At 51.7% G+C, this 5028-nt stretch overlaps 1 non-coding gene and 1 pseudogene across 1 annotated transcript; both read left to right on the top strand.

Moving 5' to 3' along the window:
• Positions 1-440: 440 nt before the first annotated feature.
• Positions 441-614, top strand: LOC136951098 (U2 spliceosomal RNA; annotated as a pseudogene).
• A 782-nt stretch (positions 615-1396) lies between these two features.
• LOC136951229 (U5 spliceosomal RNA) lies at positions 1397-1514 on the top strand. Its single transcript, XR_010877715.1, has one exon. It is a non-coding gene; the product is annotated as a U5 spliceosomal RNA (small nuclear RNA).
• The last annotated feature ends 3514 nt before the right edge of the window (positions 1515-5028 follow it).

The following is a 5028-nucleotide window of genomic DNA, read 5'->3' as shown; positions in this document are numbered from 1 at the left end:
AGAGAGAGGTGGAAGGGGGGTCTTGGCCTCCTGTGAGGGGCGGGGTTTTTTTTGGGTGGTGTTGGTTTTTGTGTGGGAGGGTCACCCTGTCTGTGTTTTTTGTGTTATGCTGGGATTGGCCCTGAGCGTGGCCTTTGGCCCAGTGAGGTCCTGATTGTGTCCCTGTGTACCCTGCCCCTGTGTGAAGCCTCAGATTTTGTGTATTGCCACTACGGGTGGTTGGTGTGCGTTTATTGTTTCCTGTTATTCCTATTATTTGTTTTATTTAAGGATTTCACTTGTGTGTGTAAGGGGCTGGGGGTGTGGGGGTTTTGGGAAGGGCGATGGTTTATTGTGGTGTCTATGAGGTGTTTATGGGGATTGGGGTTTGTGCGGACAGTGTCGGTTGGGTGAGTGGGGTTTAGGGCCCACGCCTTTCTTGTGTTGTGTATGTTGTGAATAAAACTTTTAAAACTAAAAAATCTGTTCTTATCAGTTTAATATCTGATATGTCCTCCATGCGAGGACAACATATTAAACGGATTTTTGCAACAGGGAGTCGGAACAGGGGCTCGCTCCGTCCGCTCCGCGCATCGCCCCGGTATTGCAGCGTCTCCGGGAAGGGTGCAATCTTTCTAAGCGTGTCAAAGAGAAAAGCTAGTGAGGGAGGGAGGGAGGGAGGGAGGGAGGGAGGGAAGGAAGGAAGGAAGGAAGGAGGGAGGGAAGGAGGGAATGTCTGAATGAGTGAGGTTTGGGGGAGAGGGGTTTAGGTTAGGGCTAGGGTTTTTGGGGTGAGGGTCAAAAAACCCTCAAAAGGGGGGGGCCCCCCAACAAAGCGGAACAAGCGATCCCTACCAAAAAAACGGGGTGAAAAGGGGGTGTGGGCGGAGCCCTGTCGGCCGGTGGCGTTTTCCCGCCCTTTTAGATATAAAAAAAAAAAAAAAAAAAAAAAAAAAAAAAAAAGTGAGTGACTGAGTGAGTGAGTGACTGAGTGAGTGACTGAGTGAGTGAGTGACAGAGAGAGAGAGAGAGAGAGAGAGAGAGAGAGAGAGAGAGAGAGAGAGAGCTGGCTGACATTCAGCGGGGCCGAGGTGAAAAACTGGAAGGCAATCGGAATGAGTTTTTTATCGCCGTGTCAGTCGACACCAACACGGAGTGGACTGGCTGGAAGGCGCATACGATAAACACGTACGGATCTTAATGGAGAAAAAGCCATCAATGAAATGGAGAAAGTGCGGTAAGGAAAGAAAAGCCAAGCGGGCGGGCCGAGCCCCTCTGCGGCCCGTGGCGTTTCCGCGCCTTTTTTTTCCCGAGAAGGATGCGGTTCGCCCCGGTTCTCCCCGGTTCGCCCCCGCGGACGGGTGAGTCAGGGCCAACGGAGGGGTTGGGGGTAGGCCGTTTGGGTCGTTTCAAATCGACGCTCTGGTTCCCCTTCAGCACGCACAAGCCTTTCGCCTTTTACTAAAGACTTCCGTGGAGGGGAGCGCCGACGAGTGGAACGTGGTATTTTTGGGAGGCTTTGCCCGAGGGAGGGCAGAGCCTGATGGACGTGTGACAAAAGCAGGGTGAGGTTGGCTTTGGGGTTAGGTGCGTGCCTGCGGGTAAGGCAGGTTTTGTCTTTGCTTCTTCTGTAGCTGTTTCAATTCTGTTGCCTTTTGGCCTGGGCTTTCCGCTTCCGTCCCTGCTTGTCCTGCGGCTTTTGGCCTGGGCTTTCCGCTTCCGTCCCTGCTTGTCCTGCGGCTTTTGGCCTGGGCTTTCCGCTTCCGTCCCTGCTTGTCCTGCGGCTTTTGGCCTGGGCTTTCCGCTTCCGTCCCTGCTTGTCCTGCGGCTTTTGGCCTGGGCTTTCCGCTTCCGTCCCTGCTTGTCCTGCGGCTTTTGGCCTGGGCTTTCCGCTTCCGTCCCTGCTTGTCCTGCGGCTTTTGGCCTGGGCTTTCCGCTTCCGTCCCTGCTTGTCCTGCGGCTTTTGGCCTGGGCTTTCCGCTTCCGTCCCTGCTTGTCCTGCGGCTTTTGGCCTCGGCTTTGGTTTTGGCTTTTGGTGGTTTCGGCCGTTCTCGGTGTGGTGACCGAGCGGCCCAGGTGGTGCACGGAGGGTCCGCGCGCCGGGGGCGTCCGATAATGCGGTCATCGCTTCTCGGCCTTTTGGTTGAGATCAAGAGCAGTATCGAGCCTTATCGATACTAATCGAAATCTCACCTTGGGCCGTGGGCGATCGACCGGCCGGTGGGCGTTACCCTTTTCAGTTGGTGTTTGTCCTTATCATTTTGAATTTGATTTGTCTTGATACTGTGTTTGATTTCTGTCTCTGTCCTTGTTCCCAGGTCCACAGACGGTTGCCGGAGCCAGTGCTGGAGGAGGAGTCACTCACCGGAAATTTCCATTCTTCCACTGGCCTAGCCCAGTGCTAGGCCAGGTGAGTGCCTCCAAGGCCAGTACTTTTCCGGTCCCCCTGTGGGCCTTGTCTTGTGTTGTGTAGTTTAGCCTGTTTTTTTGTTTATCTTCTTGTTTGTTTTGTGTGTCCTATTTGTTTAAATATTGTTAGGTGTTTCCTTTCTGTCTTGTTTTAGTAGTTTGTCCATAGCTTGTTTGTCCATAGTCTTTTTGTGAGTTTTAGTGTTTGTTTGGTGTAGCCTAGCCACCAATCCTTGATTGGTGGCAGGTGTGTCTTGTTAGTGTGAGTGTTTGTCTCAGTAGTTTTCCGTTTGGTGTATTCTTTTATTCTTGTCTTGTGTTTTTGTGTATTGTCTAAGTGTATTTGTGGTTAATTTCTTTTGGCCGGTCTTTTCAGTTGCTTTTACTTTGTTGATTTGGTTTTTGGTGGGGTGTTTGTGTAGTCCAGTTCAGTGTTTGTTACCCTCCATTGTATTGTTAGTGTCCCCCCCCCCCCCCTCCCCCCCTCTATCCCCTCCCCTATCCCCCCCCCCCCCCCCCACACCAGTGTTTGTCTCCCCCCTACCCTCTTGTGTTGGTGTTCCCTCCCCCCCCCCTCCTGTTCCCTCTTGCTGTGTCACCCCCCCCCCCCACGTGTCTGATTGTTTTTTGTTCAGTGTTGTTCGTGCCTCCAAAATGTCGGCCGCTCGTGCTGGCATGAGGAGGCACAACAGTGTCCGTTTTTTGTTCAAGGTGGTGGGTGGAGTGAAGGTGGAGATGTCCAGGTTGGACTTCTCAAGAAAGGTGCTGCAGAAGCTGCTCAGGTTCTCGCCGGCCGAGCTGAACTGCATCGTGGCCTTGCCTGCTGGGCAGGGCTTCGATGTCAGCTTCAGCACGGCCATGGTACTGAAAGAATTCTGGACACGTTTCGAGGTGAGCAAAGATCAAGTTACCCAAACGTTCTGCGTGGAAAAACTGACTGACAACACCTTGAAAGTGGTGATTGTCAGGATGTTTAATGAAACTGTGAACCCCGAGGATATCTGTGTCTGGTTGAAAAGGTACTGCACAGTTAAAGGGGTTCCAGTTAGAGTGAAGGATCTGGATGGCATATGGAATGGAGCTTGGAGAGTGCCCATCCAGCAGGTTCCAGATCCGACAGGTTTTGAAGGACTGAGGCAGTTACCCTCAATCATAGTGTTGGGGGAGAACAGGGGCTTCGTGCACTACATGGGACAGCCAAAGCTATGCAGAAAGTGCATGAAGCATGGGCACCTCGCGGAGGCGTGCCAGGAGGTGGTTTGCGGAAAATGTCGGGAGATCGGGCACGTCTTCGCGGAGTGCCCAAATGGGAGAGCTTGCAACTTGTGTGGCGAGCTCTCCCACCTGTTCAGAGACTGTCCTCAGTCCTTCGCCAACAAGCTCCGGGCGGCCAGGGCGCCCGTGGAGCCGATGGGACCAGCCACAGAGGAGAGAGTGGTGGTGGAGGTGGTGGAAGGGGAAAAGGAAGTGGACGAGGAAAGGGCGGAAAAGGAGGTGCAGGAGGAAGTGGCAAAGAGAACGGTCCCTGTTTTAAATATTTTAGACCAGGAGGCCGAGCACGGGAGGCGGGAGGAGCGCGTAGAGGAGGAAGAGAGCCCAGGAGAGGCCGACAAGGTCACCTCCTCCTCCTCCGACTCCCGTGACTCGGCCGAAAGTGAGGTTTTAATGCAGTGTGGCCAACTCCCGGCGGGGGAAAAACATAAAGATCTGTCCGCTGACATCGATCACGCCGGGAAGAGGGGGAGGCCCGAAGTGAGCTCTGAAGAGTCAGATTCCTCTTCCAGGGTATTTCCTTCCAGCTCTCCGAACCAACTGTCCTTTTTAACTGTGAACCTGGTCACATCGTCCCCTAAGGAGAGCTCGGGCCTCCCCCAACGAAAGAAAAAGAAGGCCAAGAGTGAGCAGAATAGTGTGGAGGTCACCTAGATCTGTTTTTAGTGCTTGTTTTATTTGCTGATTATTGTCTCTCTGTTTTATTGGTTTTATTTGATCACCTTTTTAGACCCAACCCCCCTCCCTGTTTTTAGTAATGCACACGTCCCTTTTAACCCCCTTCACCCTTTTTATGGCGCTCACTTTTACCACTCTTAATGTAAGATCGATTAAGTCGAGTTTTAGAGCCCAGTCCATTTTAACCTTTTTAAGCACTGTTCAGACAGACATTGTTTTAATTCAGGAGTGTGGACTGCCTTTTAAAACTTTTTACCAACAGTGGGAAAATAAGTGGAGCCAAGGACCCTCGGTGTGGAGTGGGTCAAACAATAATAAGAATGACGGAGTGGCGGTTTTAATAAAAAATGCACACATCTTGGTGAAGGGGAGCACGGTTTTACATAACGGACGCATGCTTTTACTACATTTGAACTTTTTAGGGAAGGATTTTAAATTGATAAATGTGTATGGTTTTAGCGGGAAAAATGAGAGGTGTGACCTTTTAGAAGATCTGCAGTCCCACCTGCTAGGGAGGGATCCCCTGGTGGTAGGAGGGGATTTTAACTGTGTTTTATCAAGAAGAGATAGGAGAGGAGCTGGGGAACTTTTTAAAGTAGACAGATCGTCGGTTTTATTACACGGACTTTGTAGGGATTTTAAACTAGTTGACTGTTTTAGATCCCTGCATCCTAGAGAGGAGGGCTTCAC

This window comes from Osmerus mordax, chromosome 10, assembly GCF_038355195.1.
Source record: "Osmerus mordax isolate fOsmMor3 chromosome 10, fOsmMor3.pri, whole genome shotgun sequence".
Classification (NCBI taxonomy): Eukaryota; Metazoa; Chordata; class Actinopteri; order Osmeriformes; family Osmeridae; genus Osmerus; species Osmerus mordax.
This window is presented reverse-complemented; position numbering and strand designations above follow the sequence as displayed.